Source organism: Nymphalis io, chromosome 18, assembly GCF_905147045.1.
Source record: "Nymphalis io chromosome 18, ilAglIoxx1.1, whole genome shotgun sequence".
NCBI lineage: Eukaryota > Metazoa > Arthropoda > Insecta > Lepidoptera > Nymphalidae > Nymphalis > Nymphalis io.
In genome coordinates, this window is record NC_065905.1 from 3713119 (window position 1) to 3730048 (window position 16930).

Sequence of the window (16930 nt, forward strand, 5' to 3'; positions counted from 1 at the left end):
AAACTCGATTTCGACTGCGCATTGATCGGTTAGCCTGGTTTCATATATGTAGATATGGTTTAATTGCTTATAGTCGAAATATAGCATGATAACGGCATCTTAAAATCTATTTGTCAATGTTATTTGTCCCAATTGTGTCTTAAGACGAGAAATGGGACGCTTAATTCAAATACCTAAGGTCTATGGGAGAATATTAATCTCGAAATGTCACTATCATAAAAGGAAGTTATCTGTAAACGGTGCTGATGTTCGAATTGAATTTGATTGGGTTTGGCTTGATATTCAACTATTGTTTATAGCAAAGTCAAGATGGCCTAGTGGTTAGAACGCGTGAATCTTAACCGATGATCGTGGGTTCAAACCCGGGCAAGCACCACTGAATTTTCATGTGCTTAATTTGTGTTTATAATTCATCTCGTGCTTGACGGTGAAGGAAAACATCGGGAGGAAACCTGCATGTGTCTAATTTCATTGAAATTCTGTCACATGTGTATTTTACCAACCCGCATTGGAGCAGCGTGGTAGAATAAGCTCCAAACCTTCTCCTCAAAAGGGAGAGGAGGCCTTAGCCCAGCAGTGGGACATTAGCAGGCTGTTACTGTTACTGTTATAGCATGTGTAGAAATTCCATTCCGAAATAGTTTTGCTCATACAAACTCAAATAGTTGATTTTCTGTCACGTTTAATGTAAATTTTTTTTTTTTTATTGTCCAGAGAGTGGTTCTACCAGTTATCTGTCCGATAGCTGGTTGGAATCACTACGGGTACGCGACCCCCGACTGCTCTAGCTACTAGTGTCACATTCCTGTATCTTCCGTGATCACAGTATCCTTACCCCTCTCCTTGATACGTTGTTTCCCAAAATTATCCCAGCGTCACGCCAAAGAAGAAGGAAAACTAATATTAAACCCGGAGCGGTGCCTCCGTTTAGGCGTAAGCCAGTCACCTGCGGCCAAACCAGCACCACACGTATTGACTCGTCATTCCTGCGTATCCTGCTGGGGAGGAGGAGAGGGTGGCATGGGTACTGGGCAAGCCCGTGTTGCCATAAAGTCGCCTGGCCTAGGCGTAGCAGCATCCACGGAGAGGACACTTCGCTCACCTGTCTTGCAGGTGGAAAACAACACGGAGAGTGGCAGTCACCGGTTATAAGTCAGCACGAATAGGCGTAAGTGCGGACGCCAGGGGCCACTCTTGACAATAGGAGGATCCATCGTAGATCCATTGATCAGTTACTGCCTGCTTTAAGTCGGGCAGCCCCCGATCAATAAGGTACTGATCCGCCTCAGCGTTAACTTGTTCCGCCTGGGTGAACGGAACACAAGCCTTACAGCTAGACGTTGACGCTGTGACATTAACCACCTGCTCAAAGAAACAAAAATCTCAAAACCCACACCAACGCTGCTTACATGCGCTTTGCGACATGGAATGTCCGAACGATGAAGACAGGCTTCCCGAACACCTACGGAAGCTCCGATTGCGCCCAAAAACTGCGCAAAACTTACAGTATCGACGTGGAGCTTAAAAGGCTCAATATCGATATTGTAGCTTTACAAGAGACCAGAACTGAAGACGAAGGGTCTTTGCGTGAAGCTAACTACACTTTTTACTGGAAGGGCAAGAGTTCCTTGGAAACACGAGAGCACGGTGTAGGTTTCGCGTTTCGAAACCATCTCATCAACGCCATAGAAACACCTGTAGGCGTTTCCGAGCGGATTATGGTCTTGCGTCTAAACACAAAAAGCGGCTTTGTCACGCTAATTTCCGCTTACGCACCGACGCTTAGTTCAAAACCTGAGACCAAGGATCAATTCTACGGCCAGCTCGATGAGACAGTGCGCAGGGTGAATTCAACTGACAGACTGCATATTTTGGGTGACTTTAATGCCCGCGTCGGTCAAGGCACATCAGCCTGGCCTGAATGCCTCGGTGCACACGGCATATGCAAGCTTAACGACAACGGACAACGACTGTTGGAGTTTTGCTCAAGGCACCAGCTGTGTGTTACCAACACCTTTTTTAAAGCAAAATGATGCGGAAAGTCTCGTGGATGCACCCTCGATCTAAACACTGGCATCAATTAGACCTTGCTCTTACAAGAAGGAGGGACCTACGGGAAACGCTCCACACGCGGGCGTTTCACAGTGCCGATTGTGACACCGATCACAGCCTCGTTGCTACTAAAGTCCGACTTGTCCCTAGAAGAGTCCATTCTTCCAAGCCACCCGGTCGTAAAAAGATAAAACTTTTCAAGACTCGTGACATGGAAGTAGTGGAGTCATTTGGGGAACTCGTCCGCGAAGAAGTTGCAACTTGGGATAGTACGGCATCAGCGCGAGTCGAATGGGAAAAAGTCAAGTCTCTTCTCACTGACACTGCAGGCAAGATTTTTGGCTATCCAAAGGCAAAATCTTACGACTGGTTTCAAGAAAACGAGGAGCACTTACTTCCCTTGATTGACTCGAAACGTCAAGCCGCTTTAAATTTTCGCCTTAACCCTTGCGATGCGACGCGTAAAGATCTCACGAAGGCAAAAGCCTCACTCCAGCGTAGCACGCGCTTCTTTGTAAATGCGTATTGGACAGAGCTTTGCCAAAGCATCCAAGCGTGCGCAAACGCGGGGGATATTGGTGGGGTGTACGCGGGCATCAAAAGAGCTCTTGGACCTACTCCAAAAAAGACGGCACCTCTTAAGGAAACCGACGGTTCTGTTATAACAGACAGCACCCGTCAGATGGCAAGATGGGTAGAATACTACAAGAGGCTCTACTCGTGCCCAGTGGATATTCAGCCAGAAGCAGTGGAGCTTGTCCCGAATCTGGCAACTTGGCACGAGCTAGACGTTGCACCCACAGTAGAGGAACTTTATCTGGCCGTCAAGAAGCTTAAATGCGGAAAGAGCCCCGGAAAAGACGATGTTGTCACCGAAGTCGTCAAGCTTGAGTGCCTTTTGCCCATCCTTCATAACCACCTGGCTAAGTGCTGGGAAGAAAACTACGTCCCTCAGGATATGCGAGATGCTAACATCGTCACTCTTTATCTAAAGGCGATCGTGGCGACTACAACTGTTACCGCGGAATATCTCTTCTTAGCATCGTCGGTAAAGCCTTTGCCAGGGCCATTTTAGGCAAACTACAAAGGCTCGCCGACCGCGTATACCCTGAGGCACAATGTGGTTTTAGGTCCCAACGGTCAACTGTCGACATGATATTTTCACTCAGACAGCTACAAGAAAAGTGTAGGGAGCAACATACCCCCCTAGTCATTGCATTTGTAGACCTAAATAAGGCTTTTGACTCCGTGAGCAGAGAGGGGTTGTACTCGGTTCTTGTCAGAATTGGATGCCCCCCAAAACTCCTAAGGATAGTGCAATCGTTCCACGAAGGTATGGAAGTCACCGTCCTGCACAATGGCAACGCATCCACGCCATTCGACGTACGCCGTGGCGTTCGTCAAGGTTGTGCACTGGCCCCCACCTTGTTCGGAATATTCTTCTCAGTGCTTCTGAAGGTTGCTTTTGGAGATGAACAGCAAGGTGTCCACTTACACACGCGAACCGATGGTAGGCTGTACAACATCTCAATGCTCAAGTCCAAACGCTACAGGGAGGACCTATTTGTAGATAGTCTACTCTTCGCTGACGACGCTGGCTTCGTTGCTCATGACCAAGCTCAACTCCAGAGTCTAATGGACAAATTTGCCAGAGCGTGCGACCTCTTTTCAATGTCCATAAACTGCAAGAAGACCGTTATTTTAGCGCAAGGATGTTTAGAGCAACCAGTCATTTTGCTTAACGGCGCACCTTTACAGGTGGTTAACAAATTTTGCTACCTTGGGTCGCATTTGTCGAGCAATCTCTCGCTTGATGCAGAGATCGACTTCCGCATCGGCAAAGCAGCCTCTACGTTCGGGACGCTCTGTTCAAGGGCTTGGGATAAGTGACACCTTACGGTAAAAACGAAAATGCTTGTTTACCAATCGTGTGTCCTAAGCACACTCTTGTATGGAGCAGAAACGTGGACAACGTACGCAAAACAAGAACGCCGACTAAACACATTTCACTTGCGCTGTCTTCGGAACATTCTGGGCATCACATGGCAGGATCGCGTGACAAACGAGTCTGTTCTAGGCGAGGCACAGCTGCCTAGCATCATGGCCATTCTCAAAAAAAAAAAAACGGTTACGGTGGCTGGGACACGTGCATCGAATGGAGCAGACCCGTCTTCCAAGGCAAATACTACTGGGAGAGGTTGTGGATGCAAAGAGGTCTGCTCTTTGCATCCACAACCAATTGGGCGGCCTATGCTCCGTTACAAAGATTGCGCTAAGCGTGATATGGTTGCGTTTAACATCCCTAGCAATCGATGGGAGGAACTGGCAGAGGACCGTGCCAAGTGGCGACGCCTTATTCACGAAGGTCAATCAAAGCATGACAATGACTGGTTTAAACTACTAAAAGAAAAACGCACTAGGCGTTATGAGCGGGCTTCAAACCCCCGCCCATCTGGGGGCGCATACACTTGTCGGAAGTGAGGCCGGAGGATCCTCTCTCGCATTGGTCTTTTCAGTCATGAACGCAAGTGCCTTCGCGATGCCGCTTAAATCATCTGTCAAAGATGCAGAGGCCTATATATATATAATGTCAATTTTTTAAAAATAGAGCACTGGACCGATATAGAATTTTTATTTATTTATTATTTATTTTTATTGACGTAGAATATATATTGGTATGGCTCGTTTGCCGTGACGGTAAATGGCATGACGCGTATAAATAATGTGAATTCTACCAACCCGCATTGGAGCAGCGTGGTGGAATAAGCTCCAAACCTTCTCCTCAAAAAGAGGAGAGGAGGCCTTTAGCCCAGCAGTGGGACATTCACAGGCTGTTACGGTTACGGTACGGTATAAATAATATTTAAGCTCTCAGTTTTAATAGAATATTGGTAATGTAAGACAAGTCTTGAAAAGATTAATAGACCAGGTACTTTGAAACATTTAATGGACATTCCATTTGTCAGTCCCTCACACATCAATTTATATTATAAAATATTTCGTTTTCGGCTGACTTTCAACGTACAGCCAAAACTATTGAAAGATGAAATTTGGAACATATGTTTATTTTATAACATACGAAGATGCTAAGAAAGATTTTTTGGAAATTTAAACTTTAACGGGGTAATGGGAGATGAGATTTTCTCAGCTAAATCAGCAAATTGGCTTATGAATTATCTTTGTGCGTGAAGCGATTTTAAAACGACTACGTTGAATCGAGTCCAATCAACCAGTCTTTTTTTATTTTTTATTTAGACTGGGTCTAGTCTCAGTTGCGCAATCACAGTCTTGGTGTTCGGTAAATGGAACTTTTATAATTAATTAAATCTTCATCGTTACTGCCTCGGCTTCGTGGATAGATTGTAAATCTACTGATTTCGAGGTTCTCAGTTGAGAACCTCGAAGGTTGTCAGGCCAAGTTGTTAGTAATACTGCGAAAATAAATTTATTAATTTGAGTTGAGATGATGGCGGTGCTATACATCCATGTCTTTAACAGTATGTAATGACGATTGCTTAAACATATTTCATGTAAAACATTATGTAATTTGAATATATATTTTTGGGAAGAAATCTGTTCACGGGATAAGCATGCCTAGTAAATTATCTTTTGACATGTTTTTTGTGTATAAAAAAATCTGGAACTTATATATAATAAAATTTATTTAAATAAATAAATTGTAGTTCCTTGGGATTATTAGTATAAGTGATAATAAGCAGCACCTTATTTGTTCACAAGCTTGTGCCCTAAAATATTTTCTGTGCAGTTGGTTATTATTCGCATAAAATGTTCAAGAGGACATTATCAAATCTTCATGTATATAGGAATAGACAGCGACTCAAGTTTAATATGCAAAATTAGTAAATCTGAACGCAGCCTTAGTAAAAAAAAGCCATCTACATGCAAATGCGCTTTACATATTACATGGAACAAAGAGTTGCTTGTAGATGTATATATACGTTATGTATGAAATATGTCAGTTTATCTGTTTGACGTGCTTTTAAATGAGGTAGAATTTTATCAGAGTTTGATATTAATTATAAATATATGAAAAATCAGCAGCTACCAGAATGTGAATATGCTATACGTGGTGTTACCACGTACTTTATCCGTTAGACTATCACCGCTCTTACGTGTATTTAATATGTTTAATTTTTTGCTTCGCATAACTTGTGAACAAATATCGATTATAACGAAAATTTCACTTGGCACGTCATAGAAAGGGTCTTCTCTAGGGGCGAACATATTTCATACTTAGACAAAACTTTCAGTTATTAACTATGGTTATTTATAGCTATTATTATATTTGGTATAGTATTACTGTTTGCTCTGCAAGATTTTGTTCACCTTAAATGTTATTATGTGGGTCGTAGCTTCATTTAATACATTTTATAGATTCGAGTCAGCTCAGTGGTTAAAAAATCTGTATGTTTACTGAAATCGCGGGTTCATGTGTTTAAGTTATCTCTCTTCTTGCAAACATGTTTGATAAAACTGATGTTAAAAAGTTCATCCTTTTGATAGTATCAGTGTTGATAAGCGAGACTTAATTATCAAAAGGCCCTTGATTGCCTTTCTAAAATAAATTAAAATAAATATAATATACTCGTGCTCGCCTGCCTATTAGGTAAGGGGGGAGAGCCTCGTCAGAGCGTCACGGTAGCATGCGAAAGCGATCCCGTGGCGCTCCTCGTTAAAACGGAAAGGGTACCGCTGGTTTTTTAGTGGGTATTCCGATGTTCGGGGCGCACTCGGTGCCTTGGACACCGGCGAGCCCCAATTACCACCCACTGTTTCCGTGAGGGGAAGCGCGTAACGCGTTTTTCCAACGTTAAAAAAAAGGGAGAGAGCCTCTCCGATTCGTGTCGAGGACGGCCATAGCAGTGGTTTTAGTGGGTAAGAATCCCACATAACCTGGTTCCTCCCCCAAGGAAGCCGAGTACCTTGCTGAAGGTCCATTTCCAAAAATGAGGAGATGTTGATATCAGAGGGAGGGGTTATTATAATAAAGAAGTAAGTTAGTTCACGAGGTCCAAACTTGCTTCATACCAAATTTAATCAAAATCGATTCAGGGTTCTATCCGTAAAAGCGCAATAGACAGACAGAGTTATTCGCAGTTATAATATTACTAAAATTATTATATCTCAAAATCTTATAAAAAAAACTAATATTCCGATAATGTTACACGGTGATAAATTTAATAAAATAAATAGATTTTAATAAAAACTTCAACAATTATGTCATTAAAATTATTTCTTTTTTATTGTCACTTAGTAAATTGATGCTTTAAGGATTTTTAAGTTACAATCGTATATCTCTCAAAGTAAGTCAACAACACACGTCAATTCAATACAATAGGCTTTTTACTCGTATCGGACAAAGGACCTTTCCGAGCATTTTCCTTTTGGGAAGTGCTGCTTTGAAGACTGGTTACATATTAGGAGATTTAGCTTTTCGACAATACGCTTTATAGGTGTTATTGATCGGGGAAATTGTTTCTAGTATTTGTAAATGAAATATAATGAAATAAAATTATATCATGTAATTATTATAATAATGTCCTCTAGGGGATTTCAGCAACGGCGGTCAATCTCAAGAGAGATTAGCCAACTACGCAGGAGATATTATAGTGCAAATGTGTGTGTGTGCAAACACAGGTGCACTCTCTATTCCATAACTCTCATAATCCGATGTGATGGCAATCCGACACGACCGGAAAGAGTTCAGGCGCAGGACCAACGGCTTTACGTGCTTTCTGAGGCACGGGAGTGTGCACACTTCCAACTTCCAGGCTCTGGGCTGCTACTGAGAATTTTGTGACAGATAAACCCAATAACTTTTTATTGGCCCAACCATTGGTCATGTAATTATTATTAACATATCGTAAGGCGCCTAAGCAGTTGGGCTGATGGCCTGAATAGGGCACGAGTATATATTGACGGTGGAGAACCGTGATCTTTAGCGTATTATGCCTCTGGGCAAACGGTTGACTTAATCTGGAACAACGGTTTGTTAAATTATAATAATGTTGATGATAAATTCATCATTTATCAGCGTATTACATTATTTTTTTGATTAATAAAAATCTACCGAAAGGAACTGGAATTTTTTTTTTTTTTTTATATCGCCGGGAGGGCAAATGACTCTACTCCACCTGATGGTAAGTGGTAGTAGAGTCCAAACGCGACGACGGCCAGTACAGACGGGAAAAACGTTCTGCACTAGCCGCCTTCGCCTTGCCGGCCCGCAAGATGCCTCTTCACGCCTCGTTTGAAGGAACCCGGGTTGTAAGAGGAGGGGAATACGTGAGCTGGTAAGGAATTCCATTTTTTGGAAGTGCGACAAAGAAAGGAGTTGCCAAATTTCTTTGTTCGCGATGGAATTGATGTCACAGTTAGGCGGTGACATCGAGAACCAGCTCGCGTGGACTTAAGAAGGAAGGGGGAAGCAGGAATTAGGAAGAACAATTTCTAACTTATTATGAACTGGCGAAAGAAAGTCGGCGATATTATATTCTTTTATCAACATTAACTTTATTGTAGTCCGGCTTACCAGATATTCAACCACAAAACAGCTGTAGTTGGTATTGTTATGTTTCGGTTTGAAGGGCGAGTGAACTAGTGTAATGACAGGCACAAAGGACATAACATCTTATTTCCCAAGGTAAGCAATCAGTTATCATCGGGCGGCCTATTTGCCCGGCCGCTTAACTGTTTTATATAAAATAAATATTACCTTAATATTTTTTTATTGTATAAAGTAATTTAAAATTAGTAATTTAAATATAATTTATAAAATTTAATTATATTACGCAATTAATTTTGAAAATCTGATTTCGACTAGTTTGTGTAGTGTTCCGGAACAATTTAATCTCAATTTGATACATTTTTTTATTTTTAATTTACATATGAAATTTCTTACATAAATTAATACATACTTATAAATACACGTATGTGTGTGTGATGTTATCCGTGACTTCATCTGATTAAAATTAATTTTTACCGTAGATACTGCATGTTTCTGGGTCATAATTTAAATATCTGATCCGTGCAGTGACGGAGAAAGAATACATTTCACTGCCCCTCTCTTTCCCATGGGTGTCGTAAGAGGCGACTAAGGGATATCTGAGCGACCATCTGCTCACCTGGTGGTAGGATGCTAACATCCGCCTGGCTTGTTACCACCGTACGCATGGTGAAAAACTCGTGAAGTGGCTTGCAGCCGCGTTTCGAGGTCAGCCAGCGTACAGCCAGAGCCCGAGCGAGTATTGCCGCGATGGGTGTTGGTCCGGTTGGAGACGGCTGTTGACCAATGCCGGGGGAAACTGTATTGACCTGCCGGTCAGGGAGACCCGAAGAAACGGCTGTTCCGCTGGCCGCCCGTGGCATAGTACAGGGGCCCGAGCGTGCCTAACCAGCTCGTGAGGCTGCCCCACCAGGCCACGCATAATCTCGGGGTGGACCGTCGTGCCGGTTGGTGACCGGTAGGTGGGGTCCCGGCGGCCACTTCCGGGGGGGTTCGGGGGCCCTTCCGTCCGGCGGGTCAGTGTATTTTTCCTTTTGGCAACCACTTGGGGAAACACGCCTCCACACTTTGCCCATCCCTATCGTGGCAATACATCGCTCGCTTCACGTCTCTTTTCCATTTAATTTCTCCCAAATGGCGCAACAAAAAAGAAATAACGGTCGTACAGCGGTGCTCACCCCCACCATACCCTCGCTGTTTGAGGTCGAGTTCTCTAACATCCGAGGACTCCACACTAACCTCAACGCTGTCCACCACCATCTCGAGACAGCACGGCCAGCAATGTTGTTACTCACGGAGACACAAATACTCCGTCCTGCTGATACCAGCTACCTTAATTATCCCGGCTACACGCTTGAAGAATCCTTCAAAGCGAAAGCCGGAGTATGCTTGTTCGTCAGGACGGATGTTTGCTGTCACCGACTGCGCTGCTTGGAGGACCCCTTCTTCTCCATGTTGGTGGTACGTGTGGACCTGGTTCGTCAGAGCCGAGTCTACGTGTGCCTCTACAGATCCCACAATGGTGACTTGGAGACAAGCCGATTATTTGACCATCTTAGTCGGGTGGCAGATGCTGCGCAAGAGCAATATCCTAACGCGGAATTGGTGTTTTTGGGGGATATTAATGCTCACCACGAATCCTGGTTGAAATCCCTCAAAACTGACCATGCTGGAAGGACTGCTCATGCTTTTGCTCTCACACATGACTTGACCCAACTGGTTGATCAGCCCACCAGGATCCCAGACATTGATGGGCAAGCACCTTCTCTACTGGACCTTCTGCTGACTTCTCACCCGGTGGAATATCAGGTTGTGGTTCAGGCTCCTCTTGGCTCTTCGGATCACAGCCTTATTTCTACCAGAGTGCCACAGGCCAAGCTGCCGCCACTAGCGGTATGCAAACGTCGCGTTTGGCACTATAAGTCGGCGGATTGGGACGGTATGCGCGATTACTATGCGTCGGTCCCTTGGAAGGAACGTTGCTTCAGTGGGAATGACCCGACAGCTAGTGCCGCTGCTGTTGCTGGCGAGATCATGCTGGGAATGGAATACTACATTCCTAGCTCAGATCTCGTCAGTAGGAGTACGCGTAACCGTTGGTTCACTCGTGAATGTGCCGATGCTGTATCAGCTAAGCAGGCGGCATATCGCAAGTGGATCAACGGCTGCATTAGCGGGGCATCTAACATTGACTCACTGAAAGCAAACTATAATAAAAATTCCAAGTCCTGTAGAAAGGCATACACGAGAGCGGATGCACAGCGCATTGTACAGATTGGTCATGACCTTGTTTCGCATCCTAGGGGCTCCCGTAGCTTCTGGCGTCTGACCAAGTCTGTGCAAAACAATTTCTGCCAACCTTCGCTGCCACCGCTCAGAAATCCGGACGGATCGCTAGCTCACAGTCCGCAAGAGCAAGCTGATCTCCTGGCTAAACCCTTTGCCGACAATTCCGTCATCGATGATTGTAGTGCACTGCCACCTACAATACCTGCATGTGGCCATACGATGCCTGACATTAAAATCAGGCAACGTGATGTGCGTGCGGAGCTGCAATCACTTGATGTACGGAAAGCTAGCGGTCCCGATGGAATACCAGCCATAGGGCTGAAGAAGTGCGCAGCGGAGCTGTCTCCTGTGTTAACGCGCCTGTTCCAACTTTCTCTCTCTTCGGGAAGTGTGCCGGAGGCTTGGAGAAGAGCTAATGTGCAAGCGGTTCCCAAAAAAGGGGATCGGTCTGACCCGGCAAATTATCGGCCAATAGCTATCACCTCAGTACTTTGTAAGGTGATGGAACGGATTTTAAACAACCAACTGATCCATTACCTAGAAGATCACTGTCTAATTAATGATCGTCAGTACGGGTTTCGACCAAAACGGTCCACAGGTGATCTTCTAGCGTACGTAACACACCTCTGGGGTGAAGCTATCGACAAGCATGGAGAATCGTTGGCTGTCAGCCTCGATATCTCCAAGGCTTTCGACAGGGTCCGGCACAGAAGTCTTCTCTCCAAGCTACCGGCATATGGTCTGCCGGCTCAGCTATGCACCTGGATTGCCAGCTTCCTACACAAGCGTAGCCTTCGTGTTTTAGTAGATGGTTGCGCTTCACAATTCTATGTAGTGAATGCTGGGGTCCCCCAGGGATCTGTGCTATCTCCCACACTCTTTCTTTTGCATATCAATGATATGCTCTCCCTTGGGAACATACATTGCTATGCAGATGATAGTACAGTGCATGGTGGATACCACGGACGCGCAGTGGCTGGGCGGGCGGAAACTGAGGAGAGGCGGGAGAATCTTGTCATTGAACTCGATAGGACGTTAGATCTCATCGCCAAATGGGGCTCTGATAATCTTGTTGAGTTTAATGCCAAGAAAACACAGGTATGCGCTCTCACGGCGAAAAAGTCAACATTTTCCCCTCTTCCCTCCCTCTGTGGTACTCCGCTGGTGATGCAAAGCAAAATCGCCATGCTGGGGATTGACGTTCGCTGCGACCTTAGTCCAAGGGATTACATCGAGGCTGTTATAAAAACAGCTTCACGGAAACTCGGAGTTCTGAACAAGGTGCGGCGCTTTTTCACGCCACAACAACTGTGCCTGCTGTACAAAACACAGGTACGGTCTTGCGTGGAATATTGCTCGCACCTTTGGGATGGCTCCGCTAAGTACCTACTTGAGGCCTTGGACCGGTTGCAGCGACGTGCCGTACGCATTATTGGCGACGTAAAGGTCACAAACACCCTTGAACCTTTACAATTGCGTCGTGAGATAGCAGCACTGAGCGCTTTCTATCGACTGTATCACGGCGAGTGCTCTGAGGAATTATTCTCTCTAATTCCTGCTTCCCCCTTCCTTCTTAAGTCCACGCGGGCTGGTTCTCGATGTCACCGCCTAACTGTGACATCAATTCCATCGCGAACAAAGAAATTTGGCAACTCCTTTCTTTGTCGCACTTCCAAAAAATGGAATTCCTTACCAGCTCACGTATTCCCCTCCTCTTACAACCCGGGTTCCTTCAAACGAGGCATGAAGAGGCATCTTGCGGGCCGGCAAGGCGAAGGCGGCTAGTGCAGAACGTTTTTCCCGTCTGTACTGGCCGTCGTCGCGTTTGGACTCTACTACCACTTACCATCAGGTGGAGTAGAGTCATTTGCCCTCCCGGCGATATAAAAAAAAAAAATATCTTTATGCTTTTCTGATACACTACCTTCGTAATGACAAATTTGATTTCGATCGATTCCAGTGGCTTCGCCGCACATGATGAAGTAAGAAATAGACATACACAGATTATTACGCATTAAAATGTCGATTTTATATTTAATTTATCTCCATAGATTTGTTATTCGGTTTGGTGTAACTTATCTTAAATATGTTTAAGGGTTTTTTAATAAGCCTGTATGTTTGTTACCAGGCTGCATGACAATCCAAGTTTGAGGATTAGATGTAATACATTAAGTCTGCCTCTTTATCAAGCTAGTCTAGCTTACAAGGAGGTTGATCTATGATCTATCAGTAAGGCCAATAAAAAGCTATGGGTTGTATGTCGAAAAATCACAATAGTAGCTTTAAATTTGGAACTTGGTAGTACACACCCGTACAGCGAATTTTTTTTCGGTCGTGTAACAGTCACATTGGATTATGAGAGTAGGGTCAAAGAAAATATATCTTTATTTCAATGTATATATATAAGCTAAATTATTGTTATTATTTTTAATATTATTTTATTAACTTAAGGATTAGAAATAAATAAACTTGAGGTTGATTTGTATCCAAAGAAATGACATTTAAAGTTTATTCCTTATTACTTTTCTTACTAAATAATTATTTATTACAAACATCAAATCTTTTGTTAAATGTCATTTCAATTTTTTTTTATTATCATATATAACCTGTTACACAAAACTTAAAGACCAGTATCAATGCAAACTTATCAAACATTAAAGAAATATAAATACAATTATTTCTTTACATATATATAACTCTTCTGTTGACTGCCTCGTTAGTCTTGTGGCTTGATGTAAGACCGCAGACCCGGAGATCCTGGGTTCAATCCCCAGGTCGGGCCAATAAAAAAGTTATTAAGTTTTTCTGTCAGGATATTCTCAGGAACAGCCCGGAGTCTGGAAGTTGGAAGTGTGTACACTCCCGTGCCTCGGAAAGCACGTAAAGGCGTTAGTCCTGCGCCTGAACTCTTTCCGATCGTGTCAGATTGCCGTCCCATCGGATTATGAGAGTTAGGGAATAGAGAGTGCATCTGTGTTTGCACACACACTTGTGCACTATAATATCTCCTGCGTAGTTGGCTAATCTCTCTCTCCCTCGGTCTGGAGGACATTATTATAACTCTTCTGTATTTATATGTATATATAATTATCGACTGTTTAGATAAAAATAAACAGCCTACTTAATATGTATAAACTTAATATTATATTGTGCAAGCATATAGCAAACAGATTAATATAAAGTAGACAAAAATAAAAAATAAAAATAATGAGAAATAAAAAGAAATCGATGGTTTTTAATGGAGCAATAACATGTTTACCAATACATAGGAGAAAATTGTCATTTTCAAAATCCAAGGAAAAGGTTCGTCTATAAGATGTTTGTGAATGAACATAATGAAATGAGCATATTTTTTATTCATTTATTAAATTAGGAAAGCATTTGAAATCACTAGAGACAGCTATTACACCAACATAAACAGCTTAACCGAACAACTTTGTTAGGAAATTTGTAAACATCCAAACTTTTCTTTAGCAAGTATTAAATATGTATTAGGATAACTTTGAAATATCCGAGTGAGGGTGAGTGATATTTTAAATTACATATTAGAATCGTTCGTTGATTTTTGACAAGTGCAATTCTTCTATATTGTAAAAGTTATTTTGATTAATTTTGGTACGGATGATAAATATCTAACAGTAACAGCCTGTTAATGTCCCACTGCTGGGCTAAGGCCTCCTCTCTATTTTGAGGAGAAGGTTTGGAGCTTATTCCACCACGCTGCTCCAATGCGGGTTGGTAGAATACACATGTGGCAGAATTTCAAGGAAATTAGACACATGCAGGTTTCCTCACGATGTTTTCCTTCACCGTCAAGCACGAGATGAATTATAAACACAAATTAAGCACATAAATATTCAGTGGTGCTTGCCCGGGTTTGAACCTACGATCATCGGTTAAGATTCACGCGTTCTTACCACAGGGCCATCTCGGCTTATTATTATTATTTATAAATATCTAAACGTGAATTCAATTCTTACTCATTGGGATGCTCATTTCATCTAAAGAAAAATGGTCACCACTACACATGTAGGTACATTGTCACTGTTAGAAATATTAACCTTGCGTTGCATCGTCAATGTGCCATCAACCTTGAGAACTAAGATGCTATATCCCTTATGTAGAAAACGTGTTGTGTCGTAAAATGTCAGAAAGTTATATGCGACATAGAAAATAGTATATCACCATAAGTCGGTTGTCAACATTTCACGTGTAAGTAATGAAGTGAGGTTCTTACAGAATAGCATTGCAGTGAAGGTTTATGAAAAAGTTTTAGTTCAATTAAAACATGAGTGCTGTTATGGCTCAATGGTTAGAAGATGTGAATCTTAATAAATGATTCAGAGTTCGAACCGGGGCAAACACAACTGAATTGTGAAATATGTGTTAATTTGTATTTATCATTCATTCATTCATCTCAAGTTCGATGAAGAAGGAAAACATCGTGAGGAACTTTTATGTATCGGAAAAATCTAACATTCACTACCTCACATTGAAGTGAAGTGGGTTAGTTAGCTCCAAGCTTTTTCCTCAAAAAGGATGCTTTAGCCCAGCAGTGGGACATTTACAACCTGTTACAGTTCTATAATTATATACGAACGAAAGAAAAGGAGCAAATATATTTTTTATACAATACTATTTATTACAATTTATATGATTATATATGTAGAAAGTGATCGTTAGTGGTCAGTCTTACAAATACTTATGTTAGTGGATATACTATACAGGTCAGGATTAAACTTGCGACAATCACATGACGACGTAAACCCTTTTAGATCTTAAAGCTAATAAAATATTTTTCTTAATATTATAACAATGACTGTTTTTGTGGTTAACTATTGTCTTATTATAAAGAAACATCTGTTTATATATGTTAATATTTAGTTGAGGGGCTTATGTATATTTGAAGCATATATAAATACGAATATTCTTAAAAATAATCAGCAAGTCTATAGTTAGAAAGTTTATTGTCAGTGTACTTGTATCATGGTAAGGTTTTACGTGAAAAAAATGTTCTGATTTTATGTTTTAAATAATTCTCGATGGCATAGAAATTTATAAATATTTGTTCTTTTTATAAACATATAATTGAAGATTGAACATAAAATAAAAATAATAAAAGTCATATTCGAAATTAGTATCGTTATTTCTTATAATATAACCTGTATTCATATGCAGATATTGGCTAAATTGCTTTTGCGCACGTCTGAGTAGACACAAACAATAGATAATATACAAATATTCTTATTTAATTTCCGTCTGAAGTTTGTTTATATGATATTCGGATCAATGTCGTACTTCCTGACGAATTTCAACGAATAATCTGTAATCTTTATCAAAAGCCGTGCCGAGTAAACGATACGAATCGATGATAGTTATTTTCGAAATCTAACCGCCTCGTAAACAGATCAGGTGGATTAAATGTTTCTTATAAAAGTTAAATTACAGGTACAAACGATTCTAGATCAATTTTAGATGTCTCTTGTCATGATAAACTAGGCTTTGGGATGTTTATACAGATAGAGGATTTGTAAACGCATCTATGAAGAGAACGGAAAAAACCACGATTGAAATAGGTTCAGAGCCCACAAAAATTAGTATTTTTTAACCGCAAATTTTGAATACATTTTTATAAAATCAATTGATAAATAGTTTGAAGGATTTTTATAATCTTGTCTTTTTTTTTCAAATATATTTTAGTAGAAAATTTCGGTTGACGTTGAAATGCGTGTGTATATGTTTTAATTGTCATGGTTGAAGATATAGAAGTTTATATGCTGCAGCGCTATCTAGCGGCAAAACACAACAAAGTAAATGCTATAAAAAACTTCTAAGTCATAAAATACATACATACGTGAACCAACTTTCATAGAAATAGGTCAGTCAATTCTCAAACAGACATATCTTTTTTTTATATGTACAAGATTTTATTGAAATAGATTATAGTAAATAGAAAAGCTTTATTGCATATAACTTATGTGATGCCCTGGGTAGACGAAACAAAAAAAATTGTTAGACTGTATGGATTGATTGTTTCCATACCATATTATTAAAATATTTAAA